At 34.3% G+C, this 19,081-nt stretch overlaps 1 pseudogene; it reads left to right on the top strand.

Moving 5' to 3' along the window:
* The first annotated feature begins 12,498 nt into the window (after positions 1-12,498).
* Positions 12,499-18,656, top strand: LOC102896077 (annotated as a pseudogene).
* The last annotated feature ends 425 nt before the right edge of the window (positions 18,657-19,081 follow it).

Genomic DNA, 19,081 nt, shown 5'->3' with positions numbered 1-19,081 from the left:
TTTCTGGCCTTCGCGTGGTTAAACTATATTTCGAATTTAATGTGTTCAAACCAAACTCTTGATATCTAAACCTCACCCTCACAAACCATTTTTTTCTATACCTCCTCTTCTTTGCCCATCTTTAATTCTTTTTAGCTCATCTCTAAGCCCTGCCAACCCTATCTCAAAACTAATTTTTCTGCATTATGTGTTTTGACTATGATCCTCATGAACTGAGTCATCACTCTTGCTTTGGCACCTATAGCAAAAATAACCCTTGTACTTGACCTTCAACACCCACTCCTAATTCATAGCAATCTCAGTCTCCTGGATATCCAGCTTCCAGAAAGTTTTGGTTTCAACGGGCCATGTCATTCTTTTCCTAACCAACTCCAGTTACAGCATCTTAAAAACTTTCCTTCATAATTATAATAAAATTTAAATCTAAACTCCAAATTTTAATGCATAACATTAAACTCCCTGCCTAATTCAAAGAACTGTCTTAAATTTGTTAAAAAACACCAAGCTCTTCTTTGCCTGAAATGCTCTCCTGACCGCTCATTGGTGGATTTCTCTGTTTCTTGTACAGATCTTAGAGAGAATTTCCCAAACTCCCACTCAAGTGGAGCCCTGTTTTTGTCCTTCTGATCACAGTGTGATTATTAATTCCACTGTATCATTAAATTATTTTTTCTTCATTTACATAGTTTTATTATTTTCTTTTTTGTCAGACCTCCCTCATAACTTCAGATGCATGAATAAGTGATAAGGTCACTTTTCGTCTCTCTTTTACCCTTTACATTTAACCAGATGCCTGGTACTTTACAGAGGCTCAATAAGTACTAGTTGGAATAATGAATGACGATAATTCTCAAAACCTCAGTTTATTAATCTATAAAATAATAGAGCCAGATAATATTCTCTATTCTCACATCAATAAAAATAATATAGTATACTTGAATAAAATAATTTGACAAGTCTAAGTATTTCACCCAAATTAACTGTCTAAATCATTCTATTTGATTCGTAGTTAATTAATGTATTAGATGGATTAGTGATAGGTTAAGGTAAATGTAATAATTCCAGGCCAAATCAATTACTATATTGCTTTTATGAAAAGGAGAAATAGTTCAAAGAACATTTTATCCTCACCATTTTTCATTTCACAATTTTTATACTGACAGTTTTGAAACTAAAGTGCTGATACACTATTTTTCGGTTCATTAGAAAGCAGGAAACAACAAAAATATTGCAAGATGGGGGTACATACTTTTATGAGGTTCTGGTTTACTTTTGCTGACTCTATATTTTAGAGGTTTTAGACTGGAAGTAATATATGTTTTTATCCAAGTAATCTACAACAGAAATATAAACAGAGAGATGAAACTAATTCGAAATATCAAATAGATAATCTTTAGTGGATTGGGTCATGCACTCAAAGGTTCCTCTCTCGGTGCAAGGTACTACTGTTCCAAGCTGCTAGAAATGTTGATTTTTGAGGGTTCGGAGTTTAATTCCTTCCTGGAATTCTTCTATACCCTCTCCGAAGGCTATCACTTTATCCAATATTACACTCCTTTCCCAGGATAGGCCTATATCGAATTACTGGTTGATGTGAAGGTAAAAAGGCCTGACCTTCTGCCTTGAATAGGAATAACTTGGAAGATGCACAGCAGCTGAAGAATTCTTATGTTCTATGGTGCGTCCTCACCATAGTTCAATATTCTTGCTCTGCCCAGTTCTGTTTCTCTCATTCCTTAAAAAGTGTCATTTGTAAGAATACTGTCTGTCTGTTAAGATTCCTTTAGCAATTCTCTGCCTCAGGGATTGATACCTGAGAAAACCAAATTATACCCTACACATTCTAAAATACGTTTTTGCATATATGCATGGTAAAAAATTAAACAATGTTGCAGCAGGACAGCATAATCAGTATCATCTCGGAGCTCGTTAAAAGTGCAAAGATTGAAGCCCCACTGAAACAGAATCTCTAGAAATGGAACCCAGTAATATGCATTGCAATCAACTCTTAAGGTGATTCTTATGCATATTTGTATTTCAAAAACATCACAAAGAGTAGATATTGATGGAGAATGAATAGACAATACAATTACATAATTAGTCTAAAAAATAAATTGTCTTTTAATTAAATTATTAATTAAACCGATATGAGAAACACCAATATTAGAGACATATTAGTTGAAACTGTACCTTGTTTTACAAGTAAAATACAGTAGTTATAATGTAAGTGGCTAGATTTCTATTCTGATTTGTGGCTTCCTACATTAGATTATTTCAGCCCTTTCCTTCAGTCGAACCTAATACTTTGACTTTTCTTTTTTCTCTATCGAATCATTCTTATCTTTCTGAACATCAGGTCATCAAAAGTCTTTTAGCTAGCCTAACAATTGAGGGGACCAATCCCGTCTGTATCGGGTTCCTTCTGCACAGTTTACAAATTGCTTTCATACGTCATATGTCATTTGATGCTCTTGAAAATCACATGCCAGATTTTATCTTAAGTAACAAGTGAGAATATGTGTATTAATTGAGGCCAAGCGGCTTGCTCGTGATCAAGTTTGTAAGTGATAGAACGAGATTAAGATTCTGGTTGTCTAAATCCACATCTGGTCCCTGTTACAGGGCGTTCACTGGAAAGATCTACATATCATCATGTCTCTATCTATTTATGGTGACTCTTCTCGATGTTAATAGAATTGCCTCCATGTATCTCTTTAAATTAAGTGAACACAACACAAATCAAGGTCTGCATTATATTTTCCATAAAGCCTATTTCTCTGTTGCCTTCTGAGTCTATCTGTATGTACATATGATATGGTGTTTCGTTTAAGAAGGAACTAAAGAAGGAATTAAAGTATCTGAAAATCTGGACTATTTTCCTCTTGATGTTAGTTTAGTGTATCTGGTGTAATTTTATACAACATAAATGATCTTTATTAATTTTTAACATATTTTTCACTATTTATTGTGTATCCATCTACTGTACACCAGTCATTTCTCTGGGTACTGTGTAAAAAGAGATGAGAAAAATAAAGTCTGTCCTCTCCTGGAGAATATTATCTAATGAAGCAGAAAGCTGATGATAAGTAAACAGATACATAATAATTACAAAGTACAAAAGTGTATGAAGAAAATAAGCGCCAAAATTGAGGTGCTAAAATACAGAATAATGGAAAGCAGAGAAACTGCCTAACCTAAATGCATCGTGTCTATTAATAACACTACTCTTAGTATTAGATATTTAAGGCATAAGATTTTATTTTTCCAAGATATTAAAATACTTTCGGCTAAAAGCCTAATTGATGAAAAGAATTATGTGTCCTATGCAGTGTTGAAATCATGCCTTTAGGTTTCTAAAGTTTAAAATTTTAATGTACTCTCATTTTTCATGATTATCTAGCTTGATACATTTCTTAATTAAATCACAAAATATTTCCCATAGCACTTCTATCCAATAACACATTAACAAAGTGATTGCCTTGACCTTCATTTATTACCTTTAGGCAAATGCTGAAAGGCTTGCCACTACAAAGTTTTCTGGTCACCTTTTAATTCTCCTATGGATTGGAATGGGGACTGCTGTTGATGCTGAGCGCAGTGCGGAATTTTACACCTTTCAAAAGCAGGCAGACGGTAGCAGCAGATGGGACATATTTATAATCCCAAACATCCCCATTGAGCAGTCATTTAAACATCTGGGCTTGAGAAAGGGTCACCACTGCTGGAATGAGTTCAAATATGTTATAACTTGCTTCACCTACACCATCATTATCTAATGATGGTTTGCAATTCTCAAAAGCATTAGGCCATTTTTTTTTTCCTGCTTCTTCTTCCATTCTGTATATTTTTACTCTGAATCAAGATATTCTCATTGAAAACAAAAACATCAACCACAACCTGGGGTTATACTTTTAGCGAATCCGTAAAAGCAATGGCTAGCCTTATGGACACTCAGACTTTGCCAGACATCATGGTCACCACCTTCCATTCGTTATCATGTTTAATCCACTAAACAATTCTGTAAGTTAAGCACTAACATTATTGCTTAAATTTGTTTGAGTAAAAAATGTATGAAAAAGAATCCAATAACTTTGCAATAAAATGAACCGAAGTTTTCTCTGGGCTCTGATTCTCTTACAGTGGGATATTGTAAAAATTGTCAAGTTACTTAATCAGTGCTACCACTGTGAAAGCACCATGGATGAAATTTCTGACCTGGAAGTAATCTTTCTCCATCACCATGAAAATAGTTCTCAATAGATAATGAGAGGAAGTTATTTACAAAGATTATCATCTTAGACTTCAAATAGTAAATATCACTTTAGTTTTCTATCACTTGTCTCCCAATGCCATAAAAAGCCCAGCAGCAACTTTGGAAATAGAAAGGGAAAGGGGACAATAAATAACTCAACTTTTCAGAGTTTTAAAAAGACTGAGTATTTGACTCACACTATTAAACAAAACCAAAGCAAAACAAAATTCTTGGGAATGTATAAATCACTTAAAGTCTAATGTACTATATTAGGTTTAGCTACATCTCTTTACTCAAGCTGCAGGCCTTCTATATTTATGTATCTTATTGATTTGGGGGTAGGATTACTATATCAGAGGAGTAAGAAGGCAAATCAATGAATTTTATTAATGCATTTATAACTAAAACTAATTTGAATAGCTATCTACTTCATAAAATATCATTACCAAAGCTAGAAATCAGGTGGGTTACATAAGATGATGGCTAAGCAATAAGAGTACAGAAATGTCCCTTATGGACACCCCAGAGTTAATTTGCTCCAATTAACTCCTTTTCATGATACAGGTGTCAGATTAGAAGCCTCCTCCTCTTATTCTCTTGTATCTGGGTTGGCTGCTTCTTCCATGGCATTTCTTAACTCACTTTGTTCCCTTCTGTAACAGGAACTCAACATCAGTGCATGGTATATTGCCAACCATTAAATTGGACATCTCTTCCACTATCAGAAGTCTTTTTGCTTTTTTTGCTCCATCCTTTTTGACTCTAAAAGGTGACTTGGGAAAGGAAAGATTATTTCAATTCGATTCTATGGAATTTTTTAAAACCCATTTTATTGACAATTCTTTAAAATATACCTACCTTATTGTGAAAACACACAGACTTTATCCTGGGTAGGGACCATTGTGAGCATTTCAATGACATGTTTACCTAAGATACATATTTACAATAATCTCCAACATGCATTCCCCTCCCCTCCGTCATTAGCACTCTCTTATTATTTACTACCTTACAACTCTGAAGCATTTTCAGCCATAAATTATTCCTGTTAGGGACTAACTGCTCAGATAAACAATATTTTAATCATCTTTCTTTTGTTGTTGAGGTGAGATAAATGTCATACCTGGCACATTGAAATCTTTCATCTCGATAGTCATTCATTCACTGTTGTAAATTGTATTTTAATATGCTTAGTGTTATGCAATCATCAAGCAGTGTTCTGAAAAGACAATCCTGATTTCTCTTAATGGCAACTCTTGCTTGACCTCACAGATTGCAAGGACTTTGTCACTTTACAATCCTTTATTTTTTATTTTTTACGCCTACAGTACCTAGTCTTCCTAGGTGGTCTCTCATCCAAGTACTAACCAGGCCTGACCCTGCTTAGCTCCCGAGATCAGGCTTGTTTAGGGTGTCATGGCTTTAGACAAGAGATCTTTTTTAAAATGAAATTTGTAACGGATCCTTGATTAAAGTACATGCCTAACAGCTTCATATAGAAATGCAAATTTCACTTGTCCTTACACTTTATAAGTGTCTAAGGATTATCAAAATGATTAATTTTTAGTATTTGAAAGAAAAAAGTTTATGAAAGAAATATATTTTAGCCTAGACATCTGGCCATGTGAAAAATAAGACATGGAGCTAAAAATTATTTTGCCATGATTTCACTAGATATTGATTTATAGATATTTTAGTGTCAGTGAGATGTGCAGAGTCATATTTTTTTAATGTTTACTTTTTTAAGGTGACTATAGACAATTTATTCTTAGGGCTAAAGTCCAAAGGGAAAGCATCATGGAATGGATCAACTCTAAACTCTACCATCAAAGTGAGTGCTGGGGGCATACTTTTGATGACTTTTGGGCCTCGAGCAATAATTCGGGGCCACCTGGATTTGATTAGTTCAAAGTAAACTAATGTCAGCATAATCTTTAATGTACCCCCACCTCCAATCACCAAGGTCTCCTCCTTTACCATCAGGAAAGCAGCTGTTAGGATTCAGGTAAGTGAAGCATCATTCAAAGAGTTTGTTCCTCTGGAAGCTCTAACGTTGTTGGATAAAACATTTCTGTTAGTATTGTGACCTAAAGAAAAAGAGTAACTGAGTCACCTTATAATTTTTTTATTTATAATGAAAACTGGTATATGTCAGGGAAAAAAAATATTTTTCCGAAATCAGAAGCAGGACCACAAGAGTTAATACATCAACTTTGCTAAATCTGGGAGGAATTCTGGCACCTATTAAAATCTGACGTGGATTTATTGAACTTCATCTCTTGTTTTACACCTCTGTCCTGAACCCACAGATTCATGATCGCCTTTCTTATAGCCACTTGAAACAAGAACCCTGGGTGATGTAAAGCCTCTTTGGAATGACATATAACTGACAAAGAAATCGAAATGAATCAGGCCTAGATGTACTAGTTTGTTACCAAGGAAAAGCCATGAAAAGTGGAGGCATCTGCTATAATTATTAGTCAGTTGGGAGAGCTGAAGATGAAATTTTATGGGGCTCCATGTCAAAGATCAGCATCAGACTGATCATCAGCTTTCATCATCATGTCATTCACCAGTTGGGATCAAATGAATTCTTTTTATTTAACTTCTAATTCTGCTAGTTATTCACATCTCTGTAAATGAAATGTCCATGAAATGGCACGTTTTTACTTTAGAGTTAGAGGAACTCATTAGATTATTAGAGAAGATTTATTTCTGCAATATTTGATTTGGTGTTCTAAACCTATTCCATGGCAATACATAAACATCATATGTATTATTTTTTAAAAATGACTACTATAAATAGTTTCCATATGATAATAAAAAAAAACAAGAAAAAATGCTGAAGTGTGAGAACACCCGTGAGTGGCCAGAAGGCAGTAAAACTATTGCTCCTTTTTGACTTGCAAAATTTAGAAAGTCATATCATTCCTTGTTAATAACTATCAAAACTGTCTTAACTTTTCATTTAGTAATTACATATTTTATAACTTATCTTAGATAAGTAACCTTAAAAATGTAAAAATTGTTTCTAATATACTAATTATAATTGTAAAATTTAGAAATACTTGATATGTCTTCTAATAAAGAAAATAGGTAAATTGTACATCTCTTTGATGGAGTGCACTGCAACTGTATAAATAATAAACATATATATGTATAGAAACACAATATGCCGAAATGGAACATTATAAAATTTCCATAATTATTTTGATTAAATTTTATAGAAAATGATAGAGTAAAAAATATAAAACAACAAAAAAAATGAATGTAACAGTTATATATAAGCATGAAATTATACAGAAATAGTTGTAAAGACCAAAACTAATTAGAACATTTCAAGTGAAGAGGCTCTTGGCTTTTTCTGTACATACATAAATAGAATACAGATAGATGATAGAGATAGATGATAGATAGATGACAGATAGATACATAGATAGATGCATAGATACATAGATAGAAAATAAAATGTACTCATGATGGTGGTTTTTTGTTTTTGTTTTTTTTTTTTTAGGCAAGGCAACCCTTGGCTGACCTCGCAGATTGCAAAGGATCTTGTCAGTTTATAATCTCTTATTTATTCTTATTTTTATTTTTTATGCCTATAGCACCTGGTCTTCTTAGGTGGTCTCCCATCCAAGTACTAACTAGGCCCTGTGATTTAGTTTTTTAATCTTTGTACATGTGTGCTAATGTGATGAAATAAGTATTTTAATGCCCAACACACTTTGTATTTACAGATATTATTTTCCTTTGTGTCAAATACAATCTTAAATATAAAAGAATACACGTCCAAGTCAAGAAAATATTTATTATAGTCAAATATAACCTATGGTCAGCCAATAAGTGTTAATTAGCAACAATAATCTTATGGCTTTACAAACACAAAGTCCTTTAACAATGATAAACACATAATCACAGCAGATTTATAAAATCAGAAACCAACTAACAGAAAGCTTTAATTAAGTGAAGGTTTTTTGGCTATATTTAAATTTTAACACAATGTACAAAATGATAAGGAAGCAAATATTATCAATGGTTCAAGAAGAACTTGGAGGTTTTGCTTATGAATTAGTAAAAATTCCTAAATTCCTACTCCAATAACAATAAAAATACATATAATTTTGACACCTGTTCAAGATAAATGGCACAAATTTTAAAGAACTTGACTGGAACTTACTTTACATTTGTCTCATAATATAAAAACACAGAGTTTAGAACATTTTTCAACATGCTGAGAATAAAAGCATAAAATTAAAACTTAAATTCGTTTATTCAAGAGACACTGTTGCAAACCACTATGCTCTGAATTTATACCACAATAATTAAGATTTTGTTTTCTAGCGTCAGAACCTAGGTTGAAATTTTGACTATGCCACTTGCTAGCTATGCAACTGTAAGCAAGTCATTTAAACTTTCTAATCCTCAGTTTTCATGTCGGTTAAAATAGAAATAACACCACTTATCTCACAATTGTTTAGCTAGAAATAAATCAGAACACTGTTTATGACATATTAAGCATGTAATAAATGTTGATTATTTTAATTGTGCTAGATCTAGAAATTTTAATAGTGAGGAAATCAAAATACTCATATCTGCTTTTGGAAAAAAAATATTTTAACAAGACAAAGATATCACAGAGCTAATAAGCCACAGATGAATTAAACTGTGGTGTATGAATAATTGCTAGACACCGCCCGCCCCCCCCCAAAAAAAAAACCTGAAAAATTGAAGCCAGCATTGGAGACAGACTTTTATCCTAAGGACATCTGCCATTTCCAGAAGAAATAACTAAGAGGGTGAAAGATTACACACTACTTTTGACAACTTTGTGGGGTTAGTTGTATAAAGATCAGAATTCAGGGCCCAGAATTCAGGGCCCTAGATTTGGAGAGCCTAGTAAATGTCTCATGAATTGGATTAGGATTCCAAAGAACTATACCCCAGGAGTTAGAATTCCAGATTATACTTTGAAAGTAAGAGTTAACCAGAAAACGGTTGAATTACAAGGGCTAAAAACTAGTTTTGAATTTTTTCAAAAAATAAAATTACTTATACTCTCAGGCTTTAAAATAACTTTTCTTTATTAGATAAAAACATGATAACCAAAAGGAGCAGAAGAAAGATCAAGTTTCAAAAAAGGGGAGGAGAATAAATTACACACAATAGAAAAAGACATTAAACAGGTACCTTCATTAAGATTAAGAAGATGAAAAAATTAAAAACTTTAGCCAAGAACTGAAATCTGTAAAAAATAATGAAATAAAATAACTAGAACTGAAATGTAAAGTAAATAAAATTTAGAAATAAATGAATTATTTTAAAAATATGCGACACAGCTGAAGATAGACTTATTGCTCAAAAAGAAGGGTCAAAGAAAAATATTTATAATAAAGTATGAAGAGACCGAATATAGAAAATATAAAAAAGTAAAAGATAGAAGTGATTCAGAGAAAAAAAAATACAATATCTAGCATGTACATAACAGCCCTTGTGGATATTAATTATCTAATATACTAACATGTATACCAAAACAAAATTGATGCTTTGATTCTTACATAGGATATGAGATCTGAAGTTAATACAATGCATGCAGAGAGAGATAATTTAGGACTTCAAAGGTTTGTCTTTGGTATATAAAGTGTGTTCTCAGATGAACTTCTTATAATTAATTTTATTTGTTTATGTCTCTAATATGCTATTAGTAATTTCTAACAGAATCAGGTCTATGCTTTCTACTTATGGATTCCCATATTATAATTTTGATATAAATTATTCTCACAAAAATCTGTGCTTTTATTTGTCAATACAAGGTCTTCTAATCATCTTTCTTTTTGTAACCATGCAGTAACAATAGCGATTGATTCAGGAGTTCCTGAAAAATTAGTTATATAAAGGCAGGAGGCTTTGGCCATCATGGCCACACTCTTTTAGGTACGTGTTAGTTTCTTAATATTTATTTTACACAACATTGTACAAAAATCAATATAATTCTTATTACAGATTATGAGTACAGAATATAGTGGTATATTTTCCTTTTATGTTAACTCATCTATCGATATAATTTAAGGTTTATTTATCCTACTGTAAATGTATAGCCAAATAAATATTGTAACCATTACTACATATTTCTACCACTTGAAGCATAAATTAGACTGGCCTTTGGAATGTTTCATACTAAAGAACTCAAAGTTTAGAATAAAGAATAACTGAGCAGTATTGATAGTGCAGGATGAATGAACCTGTTAGAACATGTTTCAGTAGCTCGTGGATAGGGCCTTGGAATCTGCATAGTAACAGCATAGCACATGCAGAGGATGCTGGTGGTAATCCGCAGCACTTTTGAGAAACATTGTCTCATCTTGTAGTTCCCCTCTTAATTTTCACTCTGTATGTTTTTCTTTTCTCCTCACTCACATAATACCTTTAATTAGGCAATACCTTTAATTTAGCTGTTCCAAAATTAGATTATAGTCATTTCTTCCTCTAACATGACTTTTTAAAAAACTGTTTCCATCCCCCTGGCTTTCCATCCCCTACGCTTTCTTACTTACTTTATTTATTTATTTTTATTTCATTCAAATACTGATGTATCTTCCCAACCCAACCATTCCTTTTTTTTCTATAGCCATCTTTGATTAATCCTGTCTTTTCTAACATTGTCCAGATCCTCTCCAAAGCACGTAATCCATGTGCCCAGCACAATTTCGCTCTCGTCGTTTAATGTTTACTAGGAAAGCTTAAGATTGCATATATGTCATCTGTTCCATCCAGACAGTAAATATCTAAATGATTGAAACCATATCTCATTTCTTAATTAATCTTCCTATTTTGTAGGCACCTAAAAGGTAACCAACACATTCTGTATTACATTGTAATGGGAAGAACTGGTGGGAAATCTAATAAAACTAAAACGTTTTCTTAGTGTCTTTTCCCATAATATTATAATATAGACTAAAGTGGCTAATTTATATTTTTTTAATTAGGGTTTTCTTGAAAAAAATTTAAATAATTTTACATAATAAAATTGCTATATTTTTCAGTTATTGGTTATAATATAATGTACAGTTGTGATTAATCTGTGTTATTTGTGCATTTTGGTGTGTATAGGTATACACACACATACATATAATTTTTATATGTATATTAATTGCATATTAATATCATTTAAAATAACTAGATTAATAAATCAAAACCATTGAGAAAAAGACTTTTATTACTAGAGTAATTTTCATTTAATATAATATTTTGTTTTATGCAGTTTGCCTTTTATCAGAGATTTGTTAGAAAGAAATGAAATATAATGCCCAAAGAATTTCCTAGGGTACATATACCTTTAATTCAGGTTCTATTACTCCAAAATTTTGTATAATATTTAGAACTGGTCTACTCTATCAAGTGATTAGATTCTGCCCAATTATACAATAGGTAGAAATATCAGAAATAATATAATTACAGAGAGAAAAAGTTTTACAGTTTATCTTGAATTTAAGAAACGCGGTGTTCTATAATTAAACTAAAACAGCAAAGGCCTACAAGATTTCCATTAAACATTGTTTTAGTTTATTTTGCTTCTGAACTAATTTATATACCAACCACAAAAAAGAAACACCATAATTTTTGCTGTCTTCAAATTTACTTGGGTATCAAATGATTTAACAAAAATGCATGAAAATTTTTCACAAAGTCTGAATGAAATGTAATGTTTTCTTTGCATTCATAAAATAATGTATTTTAAAGATTTAAAATAACATTTTACCTTTCTGAAACTACTAATTAACTACAGACATTCTTAAAATTTTTTTCCACTTGTAAGTTTTTTTAATTATTATTTAATAGCCAAATATCAGATCCAAAATACCACACAAATCTCTGATTCTTTTCTCAGTTCCTTAAAATTGGGATAATTTCTCTAAAGCTCATTTCTTGTCAGCTCATGACTTACAGTATTATTAACTCATTTATCATCTTATTTTATTGCAATAATTTACTGTTAATTTACTACATAAGTGTCTGACAAGCACTGTGCTAAGCTTTTTACTTATATTTCTTCATTCACTTTTAATATTCTTATCCTAAACTGATGAAGGAACTGAATGTAAAAGAGGACAAGTAATTTTTCAAAGACATGGAGCCAAAAAGCAAAGGTGAAATTCGAATTCAGATACATGTGACTTCAAAACCCAGGTTTATATTCGCTATACTTCCACATCACATTTTGTACTTCATTAAAGATTATTCATGGAACAATGGAAGAGATGATTAGACTTAAGAAAAAAAAGTACGTTGCTAATTATGTGAGCTACTCTTTCAGGTAAATAAGCAAGAATGCTTAAAATTATCTGAAGGCCTCAAATTGTCTGGACTATTTAGACAAATCAAGGAGACAGTGATAAAGAGAACATTTCTATGAAAATTTTATTGATAGTCTAGTATTGACAAAGTATCACTATCAAAATAAATACTGTCTCATATTAGGTGAGTAACACTACGCAGAGACCAAAACCAAAAACATGAAAGGAAAAATAAAATTTTAAAATTAATAAAACTTTTATTTTTTGGCAGAGCCTAATACTCACTGGTTTTGTTTGTTTGTTTGTTTTTGTTTTTCTGAAGGAAAACTGGACATTTCATTACACTATGGCCCTAAAGAGTTTATAATGAGAAATGCCTGTGATATTAACTCAAACATTTCAGCTAATGGACTAAAAGAGGGGAGGGATTTTGTGGAGAGAGGAATAAATCCTTCACAGTCATAAAGTTATGTGATGCCAATTAAAATGCACTCCCAGGTTGCAAAGCAGCTGCCAAACTGCAGAGTGTTTTCAGAAAATAATTCTGGAGAGGGTCTAGGTGTCACAAGGGCTTTTAACATTCATCCTCAGAATATTTCCTCCACAAATATAACTCCATACAAAAGCAAAGAGAGTTTGCCAAGCACAGAATTTCATTTAGCACCCTGGTAGTTTACTTAATTAGAATAAACCCAGACTTCCTTAAGACTCTTTTTGTAAGCCTAAACCTCATCACCACAAACTGACTTTTTAATTATGTGGTTCTTAAGAGCCTTTGGGCATGTAATAGGACAGACTGTAAATATAGCCATTAACACACACACACACACACACACACACACACACACACACACACACACACTTTTGGAGAATCTAGCAATAGATACTAAAACTATTCATGTTACTCTCCTATGATATAAACTTTAGAAAGACAAATATTAACTTCTACAGGACTCAATTTTCTATCTGCAAAATAAGAATAAAATAGTTGCTGCTTCAGAGCTACTATTCTGTTTTCAAGATTAAATAAGATGTTTGTAAAGTGCATAGTACACTGCTTATGTGATGTTTAAGCAAACAATATTTAAGCTAGTATTAATGAAAAGAATAATAAATGGAAGTGAAAAGTCCTGAATTAGAGCCTATGCACTGTCATTAGCCAGATGTATAACCACAGAGAAATCTCATTACAGTAGTTGTCCTCAGTTTCCTTATATGTAGCATTGGAATACATTTAAGATCCAAGAATCTTAATTTTATTACAGTCTAGCTATGATCAGAATTATTAAGAATTCTAAGCAACTACTATAACTAAAGTTAAGTTATATAAACCTTTCCATTAGGTTGTCCTTTAAAATTCGCATTTGAGAGAGGTTGTACATAGTAAGAACCTTTTATTAATTTACTTGGGAAAATATGTCAAGAATGAACATATTATAATCTTATAATGAAATATTCTCAAGAGTGACCTTACTCAGTTACTTGTTCCTACTTTTCAGGAAATATGACTAATGAAAACTCTAAACAACCATCCCGATAAAAAACATTGAAATCTTGAAAAACTGGGGAGATATGTAAAAGATCACCATTTAAATTGTATTAATGACCAGAAATGATAATGAATTCACGGAGGACAATTTTAAAATGAAGGAGGAACCCTGAGCACTTAGTACAAAGCAAATGTGCTATGAAGGTTTTTAATGAAATCTGAAAATTTTGAACATTTTCTTATCTATATGTACTAGGTAAGGTATCAGGATAGTATATCTAGGGTAGCTCCAGGTAAGAAATCAAATGAAAAATACACACATCGCACAGTTTCCAATTTTGTTAAGATAAAATTTAAATAAATCTCCAGGAAAAAGGCAGCGACAACAACAACAAACGACAACAACAAAACAACGCTTTGGAAAGAAGGGGAAAAAAATCAGTCTTGCTAATTGATAACTAGAAGCTGACATTCATGAAATATTCTCATGAGTCAAAATATAAAACAAAGAGAATTTTACTTATTATAACTGAATGATAGCTGAAAAAACTGTACATCAAAAATTGTGGACTGTAATATTTTTCTTGCACATTTCCTGTGTAATTATTCAACTTACATTTTAACTATGAATACATAGATTATTAAAAAACAGGAGTTGAAAGCTTTATTTCTCATGATTGCATTACAAAGGTACTGAAGTCCAAGTTTGGCAGGTTGCCAAGGGATTTAAAATTTCCCTAATTCATTCATAAATGGAATAGTTTTTCAGTTGAAGGAATATGGTAATTTCAGATCCCACTATACATCTATTTGCAGTTTATCTTGTTTTTTAGGAAGAGAAATTTGTCAAAAAAATATCTTTATATACAACTTAGGAGAACATGAAAACTGAAAAACAAATATTTGACCAAAAAGTTTTCCCTTTCATTTGGGAGGAGCCACGTGTAGAGATTGCAAATTACATCATCAGTCATTGAAATTGATGGAGCTGCTAAGATAACATTCTTCACCCCAGTGTAAACACTGATAGATCCTTCGAGAGATGCCTTACATTGCAAGTCTGGAAGTTAGTTTATGGGTCTGACAAGTGTGACCTTTAAAATAATGTCTTTGCTATAAAAGAGGAAAGAAAACTCTTTATAACTAAAATATATTGGCTACAAAATTACTTTCCAGCAAGTAGTCTGATTACAATCAAAATAACACACCAAAATGAAACAGTTTACCTGTGATCAATTTAATGTGGTTATAGAATGCTAATTATGAGAGAAAACACATTCAAAGTTTGTGGTACCTCCCTCTATAAAACTTTCAGAGACTCTAACATTCAGCGATGTGTAGCACATATGGGTAAGCAGATGGCCAAAGTATTATTTTTAAAAACAGGATTTTTGCTGACAAAATATGGAATAGGAATGGTGTGATTGGAAAGCTAAGAGGATGTTATTTATGAGGCAGTAAACTCATGCTCAGTAATTGGATTTTTGCTAAATGGCAGATCAAAAGGATTTGGGGAAAAATGTGGGTTTGCTGATATAGAAATGAATGAGAAATTCTTCTCACAATATACCTGCATGTAATTTTCATCTTAGCTCATCACCTTTCACTTCTTTGGCTTTGGGGGAACTATAAAAGAAAGAGGTCTACCTTACCATATTAGATGTGATTCATGGAAAATGTTAACTTATCTTTTCTCTTTTTGATACAATTCTGAAGGACAAAAACATAAGTTCTAAATGCGAACAGATGCAAATTAGATACAAGGTATTTTTGTATATTTTTGAGAATATATAACAACAACTTAAATGGCCACTTAAAATAACTTGGTCAAACTATCAGTAATAAGATGAATAAGATCTGAGAATCTAATGTATAGTATGGTGACTACAATTAATAATGCTGTATTCTATATGTAAAATTTGCTAAGTGAGTACATCTTAAGTATTCTCAACACATACACTTACACAAAAGGTAAGTAGGTGAGGTGATGAATGTGTTAATTAGATTGATTGTGGTAATTATTTCACAATGTATACATACATTAAATCATCACACTGTACACATTAAATATCTATGTGTTTTATCTGTCAGTGATACCTCAATAAAGCTGGAAAGAAATTGCTGATTTTGATGCCTGTTATTTGAACTACTTTAATACATTGTTTACATTCCCGATACTCATCATATTCAACTGAGATTTCCTGGGAACCTGTATGTCTTCTTGAATTTTCTATCACCTCTCTGAAATCAGGAATTATCTCTTGTATGTAGTATTTTATTTTCTTAACCAAGCATTGGGTTTGGCCAATAATAATAAATGGTCAGTAAAATTTTACTGAATAAATTAATATGACCCTAACACTCAAAAAGTAAATTTAAATCATCACATTTAAAATTGCCGCAATTTTTTGGGGGGGTGGCGAAATTTTGACTTCTTAATAATAACCATTTTTAAGAAAAGAGGTTTTAATAATTCTATGATAAAAAGTAGCTTAAATCTCAAATTCTCTGCCTATAGGTGAATTAAATCTATATTAGTGCATAACTATGATGTATAAATTACATTTCAAGACATCTAATATCAAGCACAGAATTTATGTGGCAACCTTTCCAAATATTTATAACTAAGATTTTCTTGTATTTTAATTTAAAATAGTTGATATTCAATTCGGTTTCATGCTCAGATTTTGTCTTGTGTGTGTGTGTGTGTGTATGCATTATATATATACACATACATATGTGTGTGTATATATATATATACACACACACATTATAACTTCAAGCATATATTTCCATAGTGAAAACTTGACTAATAGGAAAATATGTAACTGGTATGTAATATGTAATTTTTCTGAAACCAACATTTTATGGTGCTCTCCCCACCCCTCAGAAATCTACTCCACCAGATTTTCTCTTTGTTGTGGCATCATGGACACAGGAGTGTGACCAGCAATCTCCCTGCTTCCCCGCCATGTGACCAACCTACAAAAGGAAGCTTCCTTCACGGGTCCTGGCCTCCGCAAAGTGGACAGGGTCCAGGAGGAGGGCAATTTCAGCTAGGCCTTGGCACAGGCCAGGTTATCCAGTAAGGACCCAGAGGTATAATGAATTCAATTATCTTTTAAAACAGAAACAAAAACAAAAACAAAACAATCCACACACACACACAAAAACAAACAACTACAACAAGGAAGGAAGGGAGGAAGGAAGGAAGGGAGGAAGGAAGGGAGGGAGGAAGGAAGGAAGGAAGGGGAAGGAAGGAAGGAAGGAAGGAAGGAAGGAAGGAAGGAAGGAAGGGAGGGAGGGAGGTAGAAAGAAAGGAAGGGAGTGAAGGAGGAAGGGAGGAAAAAACTCCTATGAAACGTCAGTAGGGTCGCAGCATTCAGTTTAAATATAAAAAAGAGATCAACAGAAAACTGTAGAAAAAGACTTACAAAACCACCAGGGCCATCTCCAGGGTGGTGGCGCAGGGGCAGGGCGCCGGCCCGCCCCGCGCAGACTGGAAGCGGTCACTGTGGGAGGTGGCACCCTCAGCGGGGAGCAGCACCAGCAGCAGCACCACGGACAGGGACAGCAGGCGCGCGCGACCCTGGTTGGGAGCAGCTAGGAGAGCGCAGCAGACAGGCCTGTTACCGGGACGGGAGAGCACCAACTCGACCGAGGACTGTAAGCTGTGTGTGCACTGCGACGGGAGGGTGGACCACTACAGTATCCTGTGCCAGGCCAGCACGCGCAGCATCGATGCGGAGGTGCACTTCGAGAACCTCGTGCTGCTGGTGGCTCTAACACCCCAGACACAGACGGAGCACTCTGTACTCTCTTCATGAAGCCAAGAGTCGTGGAGGCCACAGTGGATGGAGGCTCAGGTGGAGTGCTTCGGCGGCTGTGGGGCGCTGGGCGTGAAGGACCCGAAACTGCTGCAGGCCTTCGGGAGGAGGGAATTTGGAGAGGTGATGTTGGCCGATCACCGAGGGAACGGAAAGCTCTCAAGTGCATTAAGGATGACGCTACTGCCCAGGCCTTTCTGGCTGAAGCCTCGATCACGGCACAACTTCGGCACAGCAAGCTGGTACAGCTCCTGGGTGTGACGGTGGAGGAGAATACGACCAAGGGGAGCATGATGGGTTTTCTTCGGCACAGCAAGCTGGTACAGCTCCTGGGTGTGACCGTGGAGAATACGACCCAGGGGAGCATGATGGGTTTTCCGCGGCAGCAAGGTGCTGCATGGACACTGTCTCCTCAAGTTCTCATTCGACGTCTGCAAGGCCGTGGAATACCTGGAGGGCAAGAACTGCGTGCACCCACACCTGGCTGCCTGCAATGTGCTGGTGTCTGAGGACAATGTGCCCACGGTCAGCGACTTCGGCGTCATCAAGGAGGTCTGCAGCACCGGGACACGGGCAAACTGCAGGTCAAGTATACAGCCCACAAGGCCCTGAGAGAAAAGAAACTCTCTACCGAGTCTGATGTGTAGAGTTTGAGAATCCATCTCTGTGAAATCTGCTCCTTTGGGCAAATGCCTTGCCCAAGAATACCCCTGAAAAACGTGGTCTCTCGAATGCAGCAGGGCTAAGAGATGGAGTCCCCATACAGCTGCCAGCCTCTGCCACCTAAGACGCTGTAAAGATCAACTAGCAACTGGAGGCCACCGCCTGGCCCTCCTTTCTGAAGTTCTTTGAGCAGCGTGCACACCTCAGAACCCATTAGCTACCCTGTGACTGCCAGTTTCTACCCAAGTCTTGTGCCAGTGGGAACTGGACCTAGATAGATTGAAGTCCTTGAGCTCTTACTGGGCTCAAACTTGAACTGAGACTGGTGGGCCAGTAGGTGTTTTTCTGTGGCCTTCCAGGGCCCCTGACTAGGCCTGGTACCTTCTCTCATGGACCTACCTGTGGGGCTTCAGGAGACTCACTGTAAGGACCAAGAAAGGAGGTAGCTGAGGAGCAAGAGGCAGGCACCCCCACCATGCTCAGGCTTCTGCTGGCCTCCCATCTCTAACCATCTAAGAGTTTTATTACTTTACATTTCTGAGACTTTTTTAACCATGTG

This window comes from Pteropus alecto, unplaced genomic scaffold, assembly GCF_000325575.1.
Source record: "Pteropus alecto unplaced genomic scaffold, ASM32557v1 scaffold8, whole genome shotgun sequence".
Classification (NCBI taxonomy): domain Eukaryota; kingdom Metazoa; phylum Chordata; class Mammalia; order Chiroptera; family Pteropodidae; genus Pteropus; species Pteropus alecto.
The sequence above is the reverse complement of the archived record's forward strand: the minus strand, read 5'-3'. Positions and strand labels throughout refer to the sequence as shown.